Source organism: Eubalaena glacialis, chromosome 12 (assembly GCF_028564815.1).
Source record: "Eubalaena glacialis isolate mEubGla1 chromosome 12, mEubGla1.1.hap2.+ XY, whole genome shotgun sequence".
Taxonomy (NCBI): domain Eukaryota; kingdom Metazoa; phylum Chordata; class Mammalia; order Artiodactyla; family Balaenidae; genus Eubalaena; species Eubalaena glacialis.
In genome coordinates, this window is record NC_083727.1 from 44,888,192 (window position 1) to 44,913,420 (window position 25,229).

The following is a 25,229-nucleotide window of genomic DNA, read 5'->3' on the forward strand; positions in this document are numbered from 1 at the left end:
TACAAGTTGAAATTAGGTTGAATGAGCCCTAGCTAACGTTATTCCAAAGGAAAAGCAAAGGGGTCTCAAGTGCATCAATAGATGAGGGTATCTGTGGCCTAAATGGAGCAGATAATTTAAAAGTATCAGCCAAAAAACAATACGTGAGACCAAAATGGTGATGTAGGAGAATACAGCCTCCACCCCACCACAAAAATCAACAATTAGACAGCTATCCACAAACAAAAACAGCTCTGGGAGAGCTCTGGAGTCCACTTAAGAAACCCTAACAGCACAGTGGAATGAAACACCTAAGAATAACAGCACCAGAAGAGAACGAAGACAGCTTCACTTTGCCTGTTATCATCCCATCCCCTGGCTGGCATTGCTCAGCACCAAGAGTGAACTTCCCAGCTAGAAGGAGTTCCCTTTGTCAGGAAAGGAACAGCTGAGTGAGCAACTTGCTTACCCAGCCTTTTGGAACACTATACAAAGGTCCCACTTTGGTCCCCCCTAACTAGACAGGCAAAGTTGAGACAAACAGAGACAGCTAGGAACAAGGAAAAACAGCAGGGGCTACCAACAGCAGCTATGCAGTAGAAGCAATTGCAGTTACAGTGACCTGATATGCAGACAAACCCAGCAGATTTTGCCACTGAAGAAACTAATGGCCAGCACAGTCACAACAGACCCCCTGCAGATTTCACTAGCTTTCACACAACAGATGAAAGGTGTTCTCATTCATTGACGCCAGTCACCTGAGTCCCTCCCTACTACCTCCCCGCCCCACCCTGACCAGAGCCCAGAACGAAACCAGCAACCAGCCTAGGCCTCTGCAACTCGTGAGTACAAGATTCCCACAGCTGGCCCCACTGCCATGTGCACATTCAAGTCTAGCCCCTCCAGCCATGCACTTTCACCCACTGGCCTGATGCCCATCACAAACCTCCTGAAGGGTGCATACCTAGGGGGAAATTTGGAGACACAGAAGAACATGCTAACAGCCAGGGCCCCTGCAGATTCCAGTGAACCTGTCATTGGCTCCTGGCCCCCACCACTACACTACGTGTGTGTTTGCAGCCAACCCTTACCACTACACAGGTACCTGCAGCTGGCCCCCACAGCTGAGTGTGTGCATACCACCAGTTCCAGCCGCCCTGCTGCCTGCCCTGGTCCCTAGCCACTGGACCTAGAAGTACCACTGAGGACCCCAATAGCCCTTGCAGCCACTGTGGACCTCCTGCAGTACTCACCAAGCACCACACCATTGTCAATGATGTGGACCCCAGCAGCCTGAGCCAAAGAGACATCATCTCCCCCTAAGAACCCAGTGCTGCTACACACCCTCATGCTTGGCACCCTGTACCACTAGACCTGGGACCAGAGTACACTTCAGTGTGCCCCCACCCATAGATGAAAGTCTTCCCTAATGAAGTCAGCCCATAAAATACAGATAAAGTCAGCCTTTCTTCAAACACAGACACCTACCCAAGGCTACAGGGAACACAAAGAATTAGGGAAACATGACTTCACCAAAGGAATACAGTAAAAGCTCTAATAACTGGCCCCAACGAAATGGAGATCCAGGGATTGCCCAACAAAGAATTCAAAATAATTGTCCTACAGACGCTCAGAGAACTATAAGGCAACACAAATAAACAATTTAACAATATCAGGAAAACAATACAAGAACAAAATGAGAAGTTCAACAGAGAGAGAGAAACATAAAAAAGAACCAAACAGAGATTTTGGAGCTGAAGAATACAATGATTGAACTGAAGAACTGAATAGAGAACTTTACAGCAGCCTTGACTGAAAAGAAGAGAGAATCAATGAGTTAGAAGACAGATCAACTGAAATTATTCAATCTTAGGAGAAAAAGAAAAAAGAATAAATAGGAATGAAGAAAGCCTATGGGATTTATAGGACACCATTCCAAGAAACAACATTCATATCATTGGAGTCCCAGAAAGAGAAGAGAGGGAGAAAGGGGTAGAAAGCTTATTTAAAGAAATAATGACTGAGAACTTCCCAAACCTGGGGAGAGATCTGGACATCTAAGTTCATGAAGCTAATAGTTCACACCAAAATTTCAATCTAAAATGATCTTCTCCAAGACACATTTTAACCATCTAAAATCAAAGACAAAGAGAGATTTTAAAAGCCCAGCTAGGGAAAAAAATTTTCTCTCATATAAGGGAACCCCCATAAGGCTATTAGTGATTTCTTAGCAGAGATCTTGCAGACCAGGGAGAAATGGAGGATATATTCAAAGTGCTGAAAGAAAGAAATTGCCAACCAAGAATACTTTACCCAACAAAGCTGTCCTGTAGAAATGAAGGCAAGATAAAGACTTTTCCTAACAAACAAAAGCTGAGGGAGTTTATCTCCACTTGCAAGAAATGCTGAGAGTTTATAACCACTTGAAAGAAATGCTGAAACAAGTGGATACACAATATAAAAGTAATTTCTATTATAGGTAAACTATAATATCAAAAACATAAAAGGGTGGAATAAAAGGGTAGAGTTGTTCTATGCAATAAATTAAGTTGTCATTAGCATAAAATAGACTGTTACATCTATAAGCTGTTTTATGTAAGCCTTATGGTAACCACAAAGCAAAAACTTATAGTAGATTCACAAAAGGTAAGGAGAAGAGTATCAAAGCATACCACTATGGAAAATTGTCAATTCATAAAGGAAGGCAGCAAAAGAGGAAGAAAGGAACAGGGAACTAGAAAACACCAGAAAACAGTTAATAAGATGGCATTAGTAAGTCTTTACCTATCAGTAATTACTCCAACTATAAATGGAATGAATTCTCCAATCAAAAGACATTAATGGATTAAAAAAACAAAACCCAACATCTTGCTTACGAAAGACTCACTTCAGCTTTTTAACACACGTAGGCTCAAAGTGAAAGAATGAAAAAATATATCTCATGTAAATGGAAACCGAAAGAAAGCAGGGATAGCTATATTTATATCACACAAAATAGACTTTAAGACAAACATGATAACAAGAGACAAAGAAGGTCATTATATAATGATAAGGGGGTCAAGTCATCAAGAAGATATAACAGTTATAAATACATATGCACCCAACATTAGAGCACCTAAATATATTAAGCAAATACTAACAGATCTGACAGGAGAAACAGACAGTACAATAATAGTAGGGGACTTTAATACCACACATTCAACAATGCATAGATCATCCAGGTAGAAAACCAACCAGGCAACATTGGATGTGAAACATACTTTAGGGCAAATAGACCTAATAGATATATACAGAACACTACATCCAACAGCACCAGAATACACTTCTCAAGTGCACACAGAACATTCTCCAGGATAGATCATATGATAAGTCACAAAACAAGTCTTAGCAAATTTAAGAAAACTGAAATCATACCAAGTATCTTTCCTGACAACCATGGTATGAAATTAGAAATGAATAACAGGAGGAAAACTAGAAATTCACAAATATGTGGAAATTAATCAAAACACCCTTGAACAACCAATGTGTCAAAGAAAAAAATCAAAAGAGGAATTTAAAAATATCTTGAAACAAACTAAAATTGAAACACAACATATCAAAACCTAAGGAATGCTGAAAAGGCAAGTCTAACCTATATTAAGAAAAAAGAAAAAAATCTCAAATAAACAAGCTAACTTTGTACCTCCAGGAACTAGAAAAAAGAGAACAAACTAAGCCCAATTTTAGCAGAAGGAAGGAAATAACCAATGATCAGAGCAGAAATAAGTAAAGAATAGAAAAACAATAGAAAAGATCAATGAAATAGATCGAATTTTTGAAAAGATAAGATGGACAAACTAGACTAAAAACTAAACTAACTAAGAAAGCAGTCTAAGAAGGTAGACTAACTGAAGAGAGAGAGAGAGAGAGAAGACTTAAAGGATTAAATCAGAACTGAAATAGGAGACATTACAATTGATACTACAGAAATATAAAGGATCGTAAGAGACTACTGTGAACAATTACATGCCCCCAAACTGGATAACCTAGAAGAAATGGATCAATTCCTAGAAACATAAAACCTACCAAAACTGAGTCATGAAGATATAGAAATCTGAACAAATTAATGAGTAAGGAGTTTGAATCAGTAATCAAAAACCTCCCAACAAAGAAAAGCCCAGGACCAGCTGGTTTCACTGGTGAATGATACCAAACATTTAAAAAAGAATTAATGCCAGAAAAATATTATCCTTCCTGAGGTGAAAAGAGTGAGTTTCTTGAGCTGCTTCCCATTCTGACAGAGTTCTAACTGAAGTTCTTGTAAGGCCTTATTGTACAGCACTTCCATAAGCTTCATGGTTCCCTTATTGTGCAAACCTTCCATCCACTCTCTCTTAAAATAACTTACCCCTTTTGAGATAGCAATGAGAGTGGCAACTCTGTTTCTTGCAACTGACAGAGCCTGACTTGAGAACGAAAACTGGCCTGAAGAGCAGCTGTAAGGTCTACATGAGGTTATGTGTCTAAGACCAAAGCAGCACATAGCACACAAAATGCTTCCAATCAATACATAAAAATTTACTCATTGGTTGGAAATAAAAACGTTTTCCAATCTCCTTAATTTTTTTAAAAAAGGATCTTGATAATTAAATTTATATAGTCTAGGTCAACATTTACTTAATGAATCTCCAATCCTTGCCTCACTTCTCAAGGACAAATATGAGGAAGACTGTTCCTGTGTAGACTGCACTAAATATTATATACATTCTTTTTAAGAGAAGGACTATATATCAGAAAATATTACCTCTACATATTGCTGTAAATATAGGTGTATATTTAAAAGCTATCTGAAGTCTAGATTCTAGAAAATGATGTCACATCACTTTTTAAAAGCAGATAACCATTATGATTCAGTATCTGAAGGCTGCTTCCATATACTCTAAAACTTTTTCTAAGAATCTAAGAAAACATATCACTATGTTTAGATTGACTCTGAGACTTTGTAAACTTAAAATAATAATTATCAAATTATTTTACATTAGCCATTAAAGTTCACAAAAAGCAAACATCTTGATAGAGAAGCTCTCATCAAAGGAGAAAAATTATAAAATAAGCCCCACATCTACCCGAGTCCCTCTATGTCACAACGGCAAGTGTCCTATGGATAGAGACAATCAGATCTATGTTCAAGTAACAGCTGTATAATTTATTTGCTCTATAAGCTCAGGAAAATTACTTAGCACCCCCTAAATCCCAGTTTTCTGGGGATATTAATGCCCATCTTGCAAGGTTATAAGGATGAATGTAAAGTGTTGGGCACAATGCCAGACAGAGTAAATGCTCAAAGGTAGCTATTATTATTAATGAAACAAAGTCTACTTAAAGATTTTACTGATAAACATTTATAAGATTTTCTGGAAATTAAGAAGGCCTTCATGAAGAAAGATATTTATTCCCAGTAACTATCCATGACATAAACAGGTTAATTTGGACTACTACAAAGGAAAATATCCCCAAATTTTCCATTAAATATTACCTAACACACACTCACACAGATGATTCACCACACACACCCCCACCACACACACACCCTTAGTAGTCTTTCCATTTCTCAAGAGGAAAAGTAGAACATAAAGTTCCTTCTGCTTAAACACAAATTAAAGGTCATTGTCAGGTCATTTGTAAAAATATCCATCAGTGTTTATACAAAGACAAACCCACAGAGATATACACTTCCATGTACACACATACACACAAACACATTTACTTATATGTATACTTGAACCATAAATTAGTAAAGACCTAGGTTTTAGTGCTTAGATAAATGAATAAGGTGGTGGGGAAGCCCAAACACTTATGATGACCACAAGACTCATGCCTCTCTTATTCTTAATCGTCCCCGATGAACTTGTCTGACAAACACATTCCACAATCCCACAGATTATTCTGGAGAAGGGGAGAGAGAGAGAGAGAGAGAGAGAGAAGGAAGGGAGAAGGAGGAGGGAGAGGAAGTGGAGAGGAGGGAGCAGGGAGAAGGGAGGAGGAGGAAGAGAATAGAGGGAGGGAGGGAGGAAGGAAGAAAGAACAGAAGAAAGGAAGGAGGAAAGAAAGGAAGATTCCATGTGTAGGGCATGTGTGTGGGTTGGCTTGGCAAGCCAGGTCAGTTTTGGGAAGCCAACTTTTTTGCCCACCCAAAGCTTGCCCAGACTTGCCCTAAGGTTATGTTGTAAAACAGCTAGTGATTTCTCTGCCAGGCATGTTATTGGAATGAGTGAAGTCTCAGACCCGACTAACATTTTCTTCTTGGCCCTCTTACTTCTTTAGCACAAACATCTGGGCTGTGGTGGTTTGCAGTGTGCTCCTCAAAGAATCCCAAAGTTCCTGCTTTTTGTTTCTCAATTTCCTACTACCCAGTTCCAAAGCTAGTGACCTCTACCCTGTCTAGCACTAACCCTGTAGATTTTTAAGTCCTTTTGCCTTTCAGAACCACCATTCCTGGCACAGCTACCTCCATGCAGAGCCTAGAAATTAGGATCAATGACCCATGACAATTCAGTACATATTGAGAGATTCTTCTAGGGCAGGTACTTTATCATCTGAGGCAGCCCTGTGTTTGGGGAACATTTATGATTGAGCGAAGAAATGGTTCTAACTGGTCATTTTAGTTGAATTTATCCTTGGACATAGTAACAGGGTAAGGTAAGGTCTGAAAAAACTGGTTGTGCCCAGGAAGCTATGTGTAGATAGATAATGTGTAGTTAGATAATAGCCGACTCACACAAAGTAACATTCAGTAAGGCACCACTGTATATTGATACTGATTCCAAGAATATATAAACACCTAAAATCATGAAATGTTACAGCTAGACATCTAGTTTGACCCTTTTGTTTTACATATTTATGGACAGAATTGAGGTCTGGAGATTCTAACTAACTTTTCCCAGATGATGGGCAGAGGCTGGAATGAGCTTTGGTTACGGTCCAGTGGAAACTAGTTGTAACCAAGGAGGTTACACACAATTAGTAAAGGTTTAATGATGGGACCTAAAGTTCTCATAAACTAAAAAGCAGCACTCTGGAATAGGAGAACTGCAGTCACTAGAAAGGTGTGTGATAAAATGTAAGAGACAACTCTCCAGGTTCTACCAGAGTTGAGACGAACATTCAAGACCTTTATCTCATTCATAGCTTACCAGGGAGCTTTCTAATTACAAACTCAAATCCCTAAAGCCCTGAGATTCGGAGTACACTTGATGACAGAGAGAACTATTTTAATCAGCAAAGACTGATCATTTGAATTAAACTGATAAACCTGTTTCTAAAATTATATACTTGAGGACACTGGATTCATGAAAAATTAATCCAAGATGGTCAATAACCCTTATTCTTTTTCTCTTTTTGTGGAACATTATTAAAAATTTCAGTATATATGTAGCTATTTCATAAGGAGGTAAAAATAATGAAGTTATTAATAAAGAACAAACATTACTATAATAAAATTGTAGTAGAACATAGTTGTGATATACTTAGCCAAAAAGAATAATAATATTATAATCAGCTATAAAAATGGTTCTTAGAAATTTAAATGTTAATAAGGTTACCAACTGAACACTTTTCTTAAATAAAAAACGTTTTAAAATGTGATAATGAAGTATCAGATTTATTTTTATCTTCTACTGTACTCAGAACACACTGTTTTCTCCCATAGGTACTAGCAAGGGTTACTCTGTTGCTGCCAGGAGATCTGGGTATGGAACAGCCAAACTGAGATCAGACGACTATTCGGTTAAAACAAGGTTTCTAAGACTGTGGATTCATGAGACTGGGGATTCAGCAAGGAGAAAACATTCACATCTCTGTTACAGGAAAGTTATTAATGGTGTTGACTATTTGGAAGAAAAAAGAAAGACAAAAAAACCCCAAATTCATGCTCAATCACAGCAAATGTTCTACTAACCACTACGTAAAAACAAACTATAGTATCGGTAATATTAGCCAATTTGAGTAGCTTTTAACACAGGAATAAACATTCTTTTCTAAGACTGTAAGTTCTGTGTAAAATAATACAACGCAGAACAGAGACTGGGATGTTTCGTGGGACTTTCAGGGCTTTCTTTCTTTCCTTTTTTTGAACAGAAGGTATGCCAGGAAAATCATTATATAATAAAATAGTTTATCTTCATCATGTCTAAAGTCATGAAAAACACCCAGATATTGCCTACCTTTTTTCTTTACTTGGAGGCTGATAGTAGTGTACGTGTTCAGTGAAAATACACATGTGGAACATAACTCCTCTTTGAGAATTACCATGACAACAGTGAGGACTTGCCTGATGTTTACAGAGCCCTATACTTCGCTGTTTAAGGACAGTCTTAAATATCATAATCACCAATTTAGTACAGTGTAATACCTGACTGGATTCTTTGCTCTCTCTCAAAGAGGAGACAATTGATTGTGTCAGTGGATATTTTTATGATTAATGGGCTAATGATGGTCTGTTTAACACTTTTCCCTGAGAAAATGTGGGAGAAGTCAAGACCCTGCAAGTTCTAAAAGTGACTGGCTTATCCAGGCTTCTCTGAAGTAAGCTTTTGTGATATGAAAAAGAGATTCAAGTTTCTTTCTCTGAAGAATGAGTTCTGATATAATTATGCTTCTTTAAAAGAAGTTTATTGCCAGGAATTCCCTGGCGGTCCACTGGTTAGGGCTCTGTGCTTCCACTGCAGGGGGCCTGGGTTCGACCTCTGGTCAGGGAACTAAGATCCCACAAGATGCATGGCGCGGCCAAAAAAAAAAGTTTATTGCCACAGAAGTTAGAGAGTAGAAGGTTTCTGCTCTGTGAGGAAGTAAGTATATTGACACTACATTGACCTTCATGCTAGTCCTCAGCTAATCCCCTTGAACAGTTTTTATTAAGGCATTTGAAATGGCCTGATCACTTTACAATTTTCTTATTATCCTATTTCTTTAGGACACATTAAATCACTTTGAAATAGAGAAAAAGTAAATTATAAAATTTTAAAATGAAACAGATTTGGGTGACTTAATCTCTTAAAGTTTATGAGCTCAGAGTAATCTTTTAAAAATTTTATTCATGTAAACATGAAACAGAACTAATATATAATCCATTCTTCTTAAGGCAATAAATAGGTGTTGGAGCTTCTAGTTATGAACACGTGAGGAGACTGATAAATCCTCTCTCCAAAAAGCAACCATAGAGCTAGATAAAATCGACAAAAACAATCATTGTAGCAGCACTCTGAAAACTGACCAAAGGCATACAACAATCTGTGAAGTGTTTAGGTTTGAAAAACTGCTGAACTTAGAGTAAGAATAATTAGAGTCTGTGCCATTCTGTCCTAAAGCTGCTCCCACCCTGCCCTGCTCGCCTATTCCTCCCCTGCCTCCCACTCTGCCCTCAGTAAGGACAGAAGTTTTGTAGAGGCAGGGCAGCTATGAGGACTGGCTGCCTGTCAACCTGGAGTGGTGGCAGACAACCCCTCCCAGCAGCACTCTTAGTGAAAGTGATGATTTCACTTAGGTGGGTGAACAAAGAAAGCTAAGAGCTCTACCAGTCTGAGCTTGTGGTCATGGTTGAGGCACATTCTTGGCTGTGTATATGTGGTGACTAGAGTGGGCCAAAGATAGTCACCCACTCTTAGCCAACCCTGGAGCTGTGTGCATGCACAGAGGAGATAAGAAAAGGCCCAGTGTAAAGTAAAAGCTGGAGCTGGAGCAGACTTGGGAACAGCCTGAACTTTGAATGAGCTCCCCTACACACACAGAGGTTCACTGGCAGAGGACAGAAGTCTTACTGGCTTAAGGTGTTGAACACAACCTCTGTCCAGTCACTCAGCCATGTAGACGAAAGGACATCCTAAGGAAACCAGGCTTAGAATAAAAATAACTGTATGTATGTGTATGTATGTGTGTGTGTGTTTGGGGGGAGTGTAGATATACTATATACATATATATATATAACTCTGCTCAGTTTTAAAATATATATATACATACATAGATATATATGATATATATAATGTATAGATACATATAGATATACATGTATATCTATATTTGTATACATATGTCTATATATTTTTTAAACTGAGCAGAGACATCAGCACACGCAAACGGCAGAGGAGAAAATTTTCACAAATTTAGCCCAGGCAAGTTACTAAACAAGCAAACAAAAATCCACAGCAAAAATAACCTTCAGAAGTAAAAAAATAATCAGAATCCAGACTCATTGAGATATATTGTCTAATACATCCAGTTATGTAGGGCTCTGTGGCACCATGGATAGCACATTGGACTTCTAATATGTCCAGTTTTCAGCAAAATGATTATGAGATGTGCAAAGAAACAAGAGTGTGTGCCCTATATTCAGGAAATAAAGCAATCAGTAAAAACATTCTCTGATTGTCACCAAATGTTGAATCTTGCAAACAAAAAATACAAAACACTTATTCTAAAAAGCAGCTATTTAGTTCAAAGAACTGAAGTAAACTATGATTAAGAGTTAAAGGAAAGTATGATAGCAATGAATCAACAAATAGAAATTCTCAGTAGGGTGACAGAAATTAGAAAAAAAGAATGAAATGCATATATTCTGGATTTGAAAACTAAAATAAAAAATTCACTAGAAGGGCTCAATAGCAGATTTAATATGGCACAAGAAAGAATCAGTGACAGATGGGTAGAAACTATCCCAACTGAAGAACAGAGACCTGTGGGACAACATCAAGTGTACCATCATCCAAGTAGTGGGAGTTCCACAAAAAAAGGAGAAAGAGAAGAGAGCAGAAAAATACTTGAAAAAAATAATAACTGAAAACATAACAAATTTGAGTAAAAACATTAATCTGCATATCCAAGAGTCTCAATCAACCCCAGGTAGATAAACCTTCTGCATGAAACTCTCCTCCCTGGTTTTTTGTGGTTGTGTACTCTCATGGGTCCCCTCACACCTCCATGACTATTCCTCTTGTGTATTTGTCTTTCTCAATCCTTTTTGTCTCAGTGAATGTATTTTAAAATCCCATGCAACTCATCTTTCTATACTACACGCTCTCACATAGAAATTCTATCCATTTTCAAAAACTATCAGTAAAGAGACTTTCAAAACTTGTAACTTCTGTATTTCCACTTCCTGGTTAAATACCTCTTCTTGGGTATTTCACTATCTCCCTAACTGCAGAATGGATATTCTTCTGTTATTCTATATTTCTATAACATTATTAGCACTAAGAGTGGGCAACAGGCAACCCGAAACCTCAGTTACCTTTGACTTTCCATCTCTCCCAATTTACTCAATTGTTAAATCCTACCAGTTCTACTGACAATTGTCTCCTTCCTAGTCATTTCCACTACTACTTCCTTAGTTAAGGATTTCATTACTTTCTCACCCAGATTGATCCTACAGCAATAACTGGCTTTCATGACCCTGTTCTCTTCTCTTTAATCCATCCAAAACACAGTAGTCAGATTATTATTTCTAAACCATAGCTCTGATCATTTCACTCCATATTAAAACAACAAAATGATGGTTTCCCATGGCTCACAAAATAATATCTGAGTTTGTTAACAGAACATTCCTTTCGTAACTATATTACCACCTCCTTTCACCAACCTCCAATTGCAGTTCTGAAAAAAAAATTTTGGAGACTTTTCAATTCAACTGAAATAAACCATGAAGTTTAAAAGAGAAAAAGGAAAGTTTATTTCTGAAAAAAACATGAAAAAAGATTATTATTTGTGGGTGGGTGCATGTTCCCTGACAACTTGTAAATGTTCTAAGTTTTAACATTATGTAATTTCTTGGAAGCGTACAGTAGCCACATCAGCTATGGGAGAGGAAAAGTTTGGGACACGTGGCCATGGGATATGGTGAACAGATGGATGGGGCTGGGGTGGAGGATCCCATCCTGGGCTTTTTCAGCCAGTTATAGACAAGAAGACCAACTAATTTATCTACTGACAGGAGCAAGTTACTAGTAAATGGATACAGATGAACAGAGATTCTAGCACAGGGTGCATGAGACAAATAAAGATTAGAGGAAACATTTCTGGAATACTCAGTTTTGTTATTTGTAATCATAGAGGAACGTACAGTTCCAGATGGACCTGGGCAAAGATGTCTAGGAAAGCCCTCAGAGGTCCAGACACCCTTGACAAGGGGAAGCTGGAGAATCTTGATTAACTGGCAAGAAGCTGCTTTGTTTTATAAACATGCTGCTGCGTGTACAGTACTTTGCTGGAAAGTGGAAAAAGCTTTCTATCACTCTACAGCTTTGTGAATAGAATAAGCTACATGGATTTTGCAAATTAGGTAACAAAAACCCTGCAGATGCTGGTTGGGTGTGGGTCAAATTGTTTAGCTAAGCTTTCCACTCTCTCTGTACTTATGCCAAAGGCAATTTTTCGTTCAGTTTACGAATTATAATGATTTCTGAATTTATAGGATCAAAATTTAAAACATTTCACTATGAAAGGATGCATATTAATTAAAGATAAATAGAGCCAGAAAAGTAAGGTTAATCAGGACACAAAACAGAGGTGTGAAGAAAAACAAAGCTCTTGTTTTGCAGAAAGGAACTGATGAAGTTTACTCTCTGTGGTTATTGTTGTTTCTCTTACCTGACAGGATCAATGTAATTATAAAATTTCTGCTACAATTGCTGAAGATAATTGTCATGGTTATACCAAATTTTATTATGTCCCCCCAAATTGCTAAGGGTGTTATTGAATACAGGAGTAAAAAGTCTATATAAATCAGAGCAGACTTAACATATTTGATATCTTCAGAGCCACTTCTAAAAAAAAAAAAAAAAAAAAACCAAATCACATTGGACATTTTAGCTTACAAATAGTGATTAAGAAGTATGTAAAACCATTTTACCATGGTGTATCTGAAATCTCAGACTTCATCAAAGCACAATTTTGTAAATCTTTAGCCTTTATTTGACCTCAGGACTCTCTCTAATCATCAGTAATACCAATGCTTTTCATTTTTTCCAGATTAATTCTGCAATAAGAGCATTTCCAATCTTAAATGATGAATAATGACACTGTTAAAAAATTTAGCTAAAGTAAATCCTGCACAAAGCATCTTTTCTTATATATGTTTTCCTCATATATATGAGGTACTGCATAGCATGTCAGTAGGGAGCAGGGGTTTTGGAGTCAATTTACTTAAATTTATGTACCAGCTCTACCGCTTATCAGCTGTGTGACATTGAGCAAATATTTATTGTGTGTGCCTCAGTTTTCTTATCTGTAAAACAGAGATAATGATAGTATTTACAGCTCATAGGGCTACTGCATTAACAAGGATAAAGTCTAAACTTCGACATTATCAATATATCACTATCATTAGCTTATTCTCTTTACAGTCATAAATATTTATATGTATCACATAGTCATTAATGTTTTTGCATCAAAGACTATGAACTTAGCCTAAAATACATACATATTTTGAGCACAATATAACGACACTAATAGAATTTGATGTTATTTTTTTCTTTAAAACATGCAAGTAAATACAGCAGACCACATGTCACTCAGGCATTTTAATATTAGTTTTAAAATAATGTTTCTTTCTTTCTTTCTTTTTTTAACATCTTTATTGGAGTATAATTGCTTTACAGTGTTGTGTTAGTTTCTGCTGTACAACAAAGTGAATCAGCATATGCATACATATATCCCTATATCCCCTCCCTCTTGCATCTCCCTCCCACACTCCTTATCCCACCCCTCTACGTGGTCGCAAAGCACAGAGCTGATCTCCCTGTGCCATGCAGCTGTTTCCCACTAGCTAACTATTTTACATTTCGTAGTGTATATATGTCAATGCTACTCTCTCACTTCGTCCCCATGTCCTCAAGTCCATTTTCGAGGTCTGTGTCTTTATTCCTGTCCTGCCCCTAGATTCATCAGAACCATTTCTTCTTTTTAGATTCCATATATATGTGTTAGCATACAGTATTTGTTTTTCTCTTTCTGACTTACTTCACTATGTATGACAGACTCTAGGTCCTTCCACCTCACTACAAATAACTCAATTTCGTTTCTTTTTATGGCTGAGTAACATTCCATTGTATATATGTGCCACATCTTCTTTATCCATGCATCTGTCGATGGACACTTAGGTTGCTTCCATGTCCTAGCTATTGTAAATAGAGCTGCAATGAACACTATGGTACATGACTCTTTTTGAATTATGGTTTTCTCAGGGTATATGCCCAGTAGTGGGATTGCTGGGTCGTATGGTAGTTCTATTTTTAGTTTTTTAAGGACCCTCCATACTGTTCTCCGTAGTGACTGTATCAATTTACATTCCCACCAACAGTGCAAGAGGGTTCCCTTTTCTCCACACCCTCTCCAGCATTTATTGTTTGTAGATTTTTTGATGATGCCCATTATGACTGGTGTAGGTGATACCTCATTGTAGTTTTGATTTGCATTTCTCTAATGATTAGTGATGTTGAGCATCTTTCCATGTGTTTGTTGGCAATCTGTATATCTTCTTTGGAGAAATGTCTATTTAGGTCTTCTGCCCATTTTTGGATTGGGCTGTTTTTTTGATATTGAGCTGCATGAGCTGCTTGTATATTTTGGAGATTAATCCTCTGTCAGTTTCTTCGTTTGCAAATATTTTCTCCCATCTGAGGGTTGTCTTTTTCTCTTGTTTATGGTTTCCTTTGCTGTGCAAAAGCTTTTAAGTTTCATTAGGTCCCATTTGTTTATTTCCATTTCTCTAGGGGGTGGGTCAAAAAAGATCTTGCTGTGATTGATGTCATAGAGTGTTCTGCCTATGCTTTCCTCTAAGAGTTTTATACTGTCTGGCCTTACATTTAGGTCTTTAATCCATTTTGAGTTTATTTTTGTGTATGGTGTTAGGAAGTGTTCTAATTTCATTTTCTTACATGTAGCTGTCCAGTTTTCCCAGCACCACTTATTGAAGAGGCTGTTTTTTCTCCATTGTATATTCTTGCCTCCTTTATCAAAGATAAGGTGACCATATGTGCCTGGGTTTATCTCTGGGCTTTTTATCCTGTTCCATTGATCAATATTGCTGCTTTTGTGCCAGTACAATGATTCATTGTACTGGCAATCAATTACTTGATTACTGTAGCTTTGTAGTATAGTCTGAGATCCAGGAGCCAGATTCCTCCAGCTCCGTTTTTCTTTCTCAACATTGGTTTGGCTATTCAGGGTCTTTTGTGTTTCCATACAAATTGTGAAATTTTTTGTTATAGTTCTGTGAAAAATGCCATTGGTAGTTTCATAGGGATTGCATTGAATCTGTAGATTGCTTTGGGTAGTATAGTCATTTTTCACAATGTTGATTCTTCCAATCCAAGAACATAGTATATCTCTCCATCTGTTTGTATCATCTTTAATTTGTTTCATCAGTGTCTTATAGTTTTCTGCATACAGGTCTTTTGTCTCCTTAAGTAGGTTTATTCCTAGGTATTTTATTCTTTTTGTTGCAAGTCGTAAATGGGAGTGTTTCCTTAATTTCTCTTTCAGGTTTTTCATCATTAGTGTATAGGAATGCAAGAGAATTCTGTGCATTAATTTTGTATCCTGCTACTCTACCAAATTCATTGATTAGCTCCGGTAGTTTTCTGGTAGCATATTTAGGATTCTCTATGTATAGTATCATGTCATCTGCAAACAGTGACAGTTTTACTTCTTCTTTTCCGATTTGTATTCCTTTCATTTCTTTTTCTTCTCTGATTTCTGTGGCTAAAACTTCCAAAACTATGTTGAATAATAGTGGTGAGAGGGGGCAACCTTGTCTTGTTCCTGATCTTAGAGGAAATGATTTCATTTTTTCACCATTGAAAATGATGTCAGCTGTGGGTTTGTCATATATGGCCTTTATTATGTTGAGGTAGGTTCCCTCTATGCCTTCTTTCTGGAGAGTTTTTTCATAAATGGGTGTTGAAGTTTGTCAGAAGCTTTTTCTGCATCTATTGAGATTATCATATGGTTTTTCTCCTTCAATTTGTTAATATGGTGTATCACATTGATCAATTTGCATATACTGAAGATCCTTGCATTCCTGGGATAAACCCCACTTGATCATGGTGTATGATCCTTTTAATGTGCTGTTGGATTCTGTTTGCTAGTATTTTGTTGAGGATTTTTACATCTATGTTCGTCAGAGATATTGCCTGTAATTTTCTTTTTTTGTGACATCTTTGTCTGGTTTTGGTATCAGGGTGATAGTGGACTCTTAGAATGAGTTTGGGAGTGTTCCTCCCGTTGCTATATTTTGGAAGAGTTTGAGAAGAAGAGGTGTTAGCTCTTCTCTAAATGTTTGATAGAATTCGCCTGTGAAGCCATCTGGTCCTGGGCTTTTGTTTGTTCGAAGATTTTTAATCACAGTTTCAATTTCAGTGCTTGTGATTGGTCTGTTTATATTTTCTATTTCTTCCTGGTTCAGTCTTGGAAGGTTTTGCTTTTCTAAGAATTTGTCCATTTCTTTCAGGTGGTCCATTTTATTGGCATATAGTTGCTTGTAGTAATCTCTCATGATCCTTTGTGTTTCTGCAGTGTCAGTTGTTATTTCTCCTTTTTCATTTCTAATTCTGTTGATTTGAGTCTTCTCCCTTTTTTTCTTGATGAGTCTGGCTAATGGTTTATCAATTTTGTTTATCTTCTCAAAGAACCAGTTTTTAGTTTTATTGATCTTTGCTATTGTTTCCTTCATTTCATTTTCATTTATTTCTCATCTGATCTTTATGATTTCTTTCCTTCTGCTAACTTTGGGGTTTTTTTGTTCTTCTTTCTCTAATTGCTTTAGGTGTAAGGTTAGGTTGTTTATTTGAGATTTTTCTTGTTTCTTGAGGTAAGACTGTATTGCTATAAACTTCCCTCTTAGAACTGCTTCTGCTGCATCCCATAGGTTTTGGGTCATCGTGTTTTCATTGTGATTTGTTTCTAGGTGTTTTTTGATTTCCTCTTTGATTTCTTCAGTGATCTCTTGGCTGTTTAGTAGCGTATCATTTATCCTCCATGTGTTTGTAGTTTTTACAGTTTTTTTCCTGTAATTGATATCTAGTCTCATAGCGTTGTAGTCGGAAAAGATACTTGATGTGATTTCAATTTTCTTAAATTTACCAAGGCTTGATTTGTGATCCAAGATATGGTCTATCCTGGAGAATGTTCCATGAGCACTTGAGAAGAAAGTGTATTCTGTTGTTTTTGGATGGAACGTCCTGTAAATATCAGTTAAGTCCATCTTGTTTAGTGTGTCATTTAAAGCTTGTGTTTCCTTATTTTCATTTTGGATGACCTGTCCATTGGTGAAAGTGGGGTGTTAAAGTCCCCTACTATTATTATGTTACTGTTGACTTTCCCTTTAATGGCTGTTAGCATTTGCCTTATGTATTGATGTGCTCCCATGTTGGGTGCATAAATATTTACAACTGTTATATCTTCTTCTTGGATTGATCCCTTGATCATTATGTAGTATTCTTCTTTGTCTCTTGTAATAGTCTTTATTTTAAAGTCTATTTTGTCTGATAAGAGAATTGCTACTCCAGCTCTCTTCTGATTTCCATTTGCATGGAATATATTTTTCCATTCCCTCACTTTCAGTCTGTATGTGTCCCTAGGTCTGAAGTGGGTCTCTTGTAGGCAGCATATATACGGGTCTTGTTTTTGTATCCATTTAGCCAGTCTATGTCTTTTGGTTGGAGCATTTAGTCCATTTACATTTAAGGTAATTATCGATATGTATGTTCCTATTACCATTTTCTTAATTGTTTTGGGTTTGTTATTGTAGGTCTTTTCCTTGTGTTTCCTGCCTAGAGAAGTTCCTTTAGCATTTGTTGTAAAGCTGGTTTGGTGGTGCTGAATTCTCTTAACTTTTGCTTGTCTGTAAAAGTTTTAATTTCTCCATCAAATCTGAATGAGATCCTTGCTGGGTAGAGTAATCTTGGTTGTAGGTTTTTCCCTTTCATCACTTTAAATATGTCCTGCCACTTCCTTCTGGCTTGCAGAGTTTCTGCTGAAAAATCAGCTGTTAACCTTATGGGGATTCCCTTGTATGTCATTTGTTGCTTTTCCCTTGCTGCTTTTAATATTTTTTCTTTGTATTTAATTTTTGATAGTTTGATTAATATGTGTCTCGGCATGTTTCTCTTTGGGTTTATGGGACTCTCTGTTCTTCCTGGACTTGACTGACTATTTCCTTTCCCATGTTAGGAAAGTTTTCGACTATATCTCTTCAAATATTTCCTCAGACCCTTTCTTTTTCTCTTCTTCTTCTGGGACCCCTATAATTTGAATGTTGGTGCATTTAATGTTGTCCCAGAGGTCTCAGAGACTGTCCTCAATTCTTTTCATTCTTTTTTCTTTATTCTGCTTCCTGGCAGTTATTTCCCCCATTTTATCTTCCAGCTCACTTATCCATTCTTCTGCCTCAGTTATTCTGTTATTGATTCCTTCTAGAGTATTTTTAATTTCATTTATTGTATTTTTCATCATTGTTTTCTCTTTAGTTCTTCTAGATCCTTGTTAAATGTTTCTTGTATTTTCTCCATTCTGTTTCTGAGATTTTGGATCATCTTTACTATCATTACTCTGAATTCTTTTTCAGGTAGGTTGCCTATTTCACCTTCATTTGTTTGATCTTGTAGGTTTTTACCTTGCTCCTTCATCTGTAACATATTTTTTTGTCATTTCATTTTTTTTTTTTTTTGATGGGTGGTGCTCTATTCCTGTCTTACTGGTTGTTTGGCTTGAGATGTCCAGCACTGGAGTTTGCAGGCAGTTAGATAGAGCTGGGTCTTGGTGCTGAGATGAGGACCTCTGGGAGGCCTCACTCCGACTGATATTCCCTGAGGTCTGAGGTTCTCTGTTAGTCCAGCAGTTTGGACTCGGAGCTCCCACCATAGGAGCTAGGGCCCGACCTCCAGCCTGGGAACCAAGATCCCCCAAGCTTCGTGGAGTGGTAAAAAAAAAAAAAAGGAAGAAAGACAGAAAAAAGAGTAGTATAATACCAAAGAGTAAAAAACAAAATAATATCAGAAAGATAAAAAATATATTAGGAAAAATAAAACTATAATTGAAACAACTGCAATAAGGTAAAATAAAACCACAGCAGAAAAAAGAGGGCGGGGGCAACAAGCCAAAAAGAGAGATCACTAACAAACTATAAAGAATAAAATAAAATTAGAAAAATAAAAGATTTATTGGGAAAAATAAAAATATAAAAGAATCCACAGCAATGAATCAGCAAGGTAAAACAGAACCCCAATCTAAAAGAGGAAAAAAGAAAAAAAAAAAAAGCCTTGGTTATGAGGGCAGAGTTTAGGTGGGGGTGGAACTTAGGCAGGGGCGGCGTTTAGGGTGGGGCGGGACCTAGGCAGGTGGGGGGTGACGTTTGAGCGTGGGGCGGGGCCTAGGTGGGGCGACGTTCAAACGTGGGGTGGGGCCTCTGCTTAGGACCTGCATATAAGGGGAGAGGCAGCACGTGAAAGGAGGGCCTCTGGAGTGTGGGGTTCCGGAGTTTGGAGGTAGAGCCCTGAGTGAGGGTGTAGGTGCAGGGCTTGGGTTCTGCGCGGCAGGAGGGAGGCTCCGAGGGCACAGGATTAGGCCCAGGATCCCAACAGGCTTCCCAGTGCCTAAGTGGACAGGGAAAGCACTGCCCCGTTCCCTTCCGTTCCTTTGCACCCCTGCCCCACCGTCTCCCCGTTTCTTTATTTTTAACACAACTTTTATAAATTATAACATTCAGATGAGCAAGATTTTGGCTAAAATTAATTCTATCACATCATTTAGCATCTTGTAGCTTGTATATCATCTCCCATTCAACTGTTTATATGTCTAGGTCATCATGAACCTTTTCAACAGGAATGTATTTTCTGTTCATATACTGCAAGATACCTGTTTTTAGATTTTTCTCCTATAAAGAGTTGACATCTGAATACAAATGTAGGACATACGCTGAACATAATTCTGAGAGAAATGTTTATGTGTAGGTGTACACAGAAGAGAAGAAAACAAAACTTTCAGTAAACTCTCTGGGTATAGTTGGTGAAACTTAGGTAGTATATGAATGAATAGAGCAACAAGAAGTGGAATTATTTGTGAATCACTTCAAATGTAAAGATGAAGTAGAATCCTTTATCTTTCAGAACATGATTTAGCTTTAATTCTGCTAGAAGGTAGCAGAGTGATTTCAATCTTTCTTTAAAAGAGATAAAATGGGAATTTGCACATTCTGAGTCAAAGTGTCAAGGATAAAAGTTCATTCATTCATTCAACAGACATTTGTGTGATATGCTGGGAATATAAAGGCACAAAGATAAGAGATTTCCCTCAAAAATATTAGAATCTAATAATGAGAGACACATGTGTAAACAGATTAGTGCAATAATGTTCACTAAGTAAATACAATACATTAAAGGAAAGCAGCAAGGGTAGAGATCAACACAGCAAAGAAATGAACTTCTTTCACAGATCACAATATTTTCTAAACTGCATTGTCTTATCTCTGGGTGAGGAGCAAAATGCATGAAATAATGTAATTAGAGTGATATTTTTAAATTTGTAAAAAGAGAAATTTATATATTTATTTTGAAAAAAAGAGAGGATAGCATTTTAAAAGGATGCTTTTATAGATATACTGAAAAGAATATGGCGTTGAGAGTTGGAAAGACCTGGTTTAGATGCTGGCTCTTCCACTTAGTAGATTTATAGATTTACTAAAGCTCTTTAGCTTTCCTGAAGCTCATTTTTCTTTTTTGTAAACTAGATATGGCACTTGTCCTGAAGGACAGTTGAGACACAGCACAGGTCAGTGCTTGCCACTTGAATGCATGAATGATATAAATACATGTTAATTCCATTCTCTTTTTATGGACAATTTATCATTCTTTCATTTTAACAGTGAATGAGAATTCTTGTTGCTCCACATCCTCACCCATACTTGGGATTATCAGTATTTTTAATTTTAGTTATTCTGGAGGAAATCTAGTAATATTTAACTGTGGTTTTAATTTGCATTTAATTTAATTTAATATGCATTTGCCTGACAACTAAAGAAATTAAAGACATTTTCTTATATTTGTTGGCAATTGGGGTATCCTATTGTTGTGAAATGCCTGTTCTGGTCTCTTGCTTATTTTTCATTGGGTTGTTTTATATATTGATTTGTAGATGTTCTTTATATGTATGCTGGATACAAGACTCACATATGTAATATATTCTACTACCTTGTAACTTGACTACAGGTAATTAAAGGTGTCTTTTGATAAATGGAGGTTCTTAATTTTAACATGGTCTAATTATCAGTCTTTTCCTTTTATTGGTACTTTTCGTGTCCAGTTTAATATAGAGACAATTGATTTATTTCAAAGGTGCATCTCCTTCTAGACTCTGATTTGTGCCATTGATCTTTTTGTCTATTCTCACCCCAATACTACACTATCTTAATTATTACAGACATACAATAAGTATTAATACCTAGTAGAAAAAATCCTCCTACTTTTATCCTCCTATTTGAAGAGTGTCTTGCCTGTACCCGGTCCTCTGAATTTTCATATATATATCTTTAGAATATTTTTAAAGTTTCTTTCTCTCTCTCCTCATATACACACACACATACAAATACACACACACTTAGGCACACATATAAACCTACTTGGATTTTTATTGGAACTTCATTAAACCTAAAGCTCAGTTTCAGGAAAATTAACATTTTTAAATGCTGAGTCTTCCAATATGTGAATGTGGCATCGGGCTGCTTTAATTTGTTTTTTATGTCTCTCAGAAATGTTATGGGAAATGTTTTTTTCCCATAACTCTTTAATATTTATTGCTAGATTTTAAATATTTTTTGATACAATTATAAATTTTTTCAGTTTTATTCCTACTGTTACTTGTCACAGAACTGTAATTTTTAAAATCTACAGGTAGATATTAGAATTAAATGAGCTTAACAAAGACAACCTTGTTAAACTCATTTAATTCTAATATCTATCTGTAGAATCTTTGGGATTTTACTATATACACAATCATATCAAATAATAGCAGTTTTATTTGTTTCTTTTAGTTCTTTTTCTTTCCTTTCTACACTGATTAGGACCTCTAGTATAAGGCTGACCAGAAATGGTGATAATTCTCATACTTGTCTTATTCCTGATCTCAGAAGGAAAGCTTTCAATATTTCCATGGTGTCTGCTATTGGTGTTTTGTAGATAACCTCTATTAGATTAAAGAAATTTTCTTCTATTCTTAGTTTGCCAAAAGACATTTTTAATCATAAACAAATGCTGACTTTAATCAACTGCTTTTCTAGTAAGATGATCATATAATTTTTTCCTTTTATTCTTTTAATGTGGTAAATTCTACTGATTAGTTTTCTAATGTTAAACTAACATTGTGTAATTACAACAAACTCAACTTATTTGTGACATATTATTGTTTGTACATGTTGTTTGGTTAGCTGAAATTAAGAATTTTGATATATATGTTCATGATTGAGGTTGCCCAGAAATTTCTTCTTCATAATTTCCTGTTCATGTTTTGATGTCAAGGTTATGCTGGCCTCATAAATTAAGTTGAAGAGTGTTAACTGTTTTTTTTCTGTTTTCTGAAAAAGCATAAAAGATGTTTATTCATTAAACATTTGCTAGAGTTAAATAGTGAAACTATTTGGACCTATATTGGAAGGTTTTAAATTAGAGATTCAACTTTTTTCAGTTGTTATGAGATATTCATAATTTCTATTTCTTCATGTCTAAATTTCAACAGGCTGTATTTTTTGTATTTTTTTCATCCTACTAATCTTATATGAAATAGTTAAGACATGAAGCATACATTTATTAGAAATGTAATTATTACCAAAATCCACAGTGCATGAGAGCTGTATTTAAGGGTACTTCTATTTCTTATTAAAAGTTTGCCTTATTAAAATTAACTGCTTTCTGGCATAATTTTCAAAAACAAAGTTGTGTTACTAAAAAGATCAAGAATGTGTTTTATTTCTTTTGAGTTAAAATGAAAAGATGGATGCAGTGGCACACCTAGTGTATTTGACACCTGAAAGGGACCATTTTTAACACCTCTCCCCCTAAAATATTTTCAGTAATAATCATGAAATAAAACAAACAAAAATTATTATGTCCAGAAAAGAAATGCAGTGACCATTTATTAAATTTTACATAAATAATAATGCTAATAAAAAATTAATAAATGCAAAAAAATAAAGTTTTAATACGTTTAAGTACATTGATGTGTTTTTTGGAAAAAGGAGAAAAATATTCGTACTTACATTTTGGTCCCCATGGTGATGGTGATGAATAACTCCACTGTGCTTTCTGCTATAAGCCTTCACTTCTGCACATTTGTCAATGGCTTTGTCAAATTTATCTTCACATATTCATGGTCAATAGAATTGGTATGGCCTCACGCATAGTTGATTGAAGGACACTATTTTAATTTCAAATGTTTCTTTCACATGAAGAAATAGATATACAAGTAATTAGAAAAGCTTTAAAATAAAGATAAGTTTATCAGAGTTTCATAAAAATCCCATTTCATAGTAACTTCCAGAAACTGCAATACTGTCCATGTCTTTGTTCTTTGGGATCAGCTCTAGCAGCTTTCAAATGTTTCTGCAGTTGAAAAATTTCCACTAAAATACCTTCACCAGAAAATTCATCATAAATTTCTGTTATATTCAGTAAAATTCTCCAACGTGTGTAATGGTTACGAATTATTTGAACTTGCTTAGGCTCAGTTCATATCTCTAACTGCTGTGGTACTATATAATCCTGTGTTTAAACATAGATTCAAACTAAACAATTATAGCACAGTGATTATGAAAATGAAAAAAACAGAACTTGGTTGCTTATTCTTGAAATAAACATGTGTAGCTGAGTCCATGTCCAGAGGAGTTAGGTTTATTTCCATGTAGACTACAATGTTTGTTAAAGAACAGGTAACCAAAGAAATGGTAATTCTCAGCTTACACATATATTATTAAATTTCAGTAATGGCAGCAGTTGTTTAGAACTTAGACCAACAAAAATGTTTTTTTCAGAGAGAAGTAGTATCATTGGCATTGCTTAGAATTGTCAGTGCATAGTGATAATAAAAAGCAGGCTGGCTTTTTATTATTATTATTTTATTTTATCCCTTTAAAATTTTCTACACACAAAGCACTCCCTTATTGCCTATACTAGGGGTGGACCACTTGCACCATCCCATCTTTGGTACATCACAGGATGGATGAGAAAAATAATAAGGGAAACTGACAAGGAACATTTTTTTTCCTTTTAACCAGCAGGCCAAATATGTTTTAGAATTAAGAGATTCCATGTAATTATAAGAGTAATAAAGTGGCTTGTTGTCCTATTTCTGGAAATACTCATAAATATACAAATTATATTTCCTTTTGCTCCTTCATTAGGCTTGTTTAAATCATTACACTGCCTCAATTTCTTATCTGCTATCACTGACAGTGAAGTAATAGAATTAATGTGACGTAATGGAGTGGATAACCAACTAACATACTGAGATTAAAATTTTTGGTAAGGCAAACAAACCTCTGAAGTATTTGAGGTATTTCCTGGCCTTATCTGTCATTTTCAGAACCCTATTAAAAACTGAAGGGAGGTAAAATTATTCTGCTCAATATATGCACATCCTCTTGGATCTAGACAGGAAATATCTGGGAAATTTAATTAAAAACTTGAGAATCATAATGTGAATCTCAATAGGCTGCAGCAAATGTTAAGTTGCTGGTTCACAGTTTAAAAAAGAAAAAATAACTTAAGATATGGTAAAATTCCAACATCCTAAGAATGTAGTATTGCATAAATTGTAGGAAGCAAAATGAAAAACAGCATCAAATCATTTTGCAGTCAGAGTTTAACCAAAATGACTACACCTTTTCTGTGTTCTATGCTTTACTGACAAATTTTATTCAAAGAACTAAACTACATGTTTCTTCATAGTCACAAAATAAATAGAAGAAATGTCTATTTGGTGCTTCCTGTTTGGTTCTGTTAATGGACTAATGTTCCCTCCTGCTGTAGCAATTGAGGATGTTTGTATTCTTGACCCCTCCCACAGGGAAGCAGGAAAGAATCTGAACTCTGATGACTAGCTGTACTTCTGGCTTTGATATACTGCTCTGGCCTCCGTGAAGGAGGAACAGACTTGAACTTGTACTGAAAGAAGTGAAAATGCAATCAAGAGTCTGACTTTAGCAGTCGTGTCTCTAAGCTTCTTGTGTAAGAACATAA

The 25,229-nt window shown here is 36.1% G+C and overlaps 1 long non-coding RNA gene across 1 annotated transcript in view; it reads right to left on the reverse strand.

Moving 5' to 3' along the window:
* Window positions 1-19,168: 19,168 nt before the first annotated feature.
* LOC133102594 (uncharacterized) overlaps window positions 19,169-25,229 on the reverse strand; it is a 37,138-nt gene continuing 31,077 nt past the window's right edge. Inside the window, exons 3-4 of the long non-coding RNA XR_009703008.1 lie at window positions 23,252-23,430; window positions 19,169-19,232 (exon numbers count right to left, since the gene is read on the reverse strand). This is a non-coding gene — a long non-coding RNA (uncharacterized LOC133102594). The remainder of the gene's footprint in view (window positions 19,233-23,251; window positions 23,431-25,229) is intronic.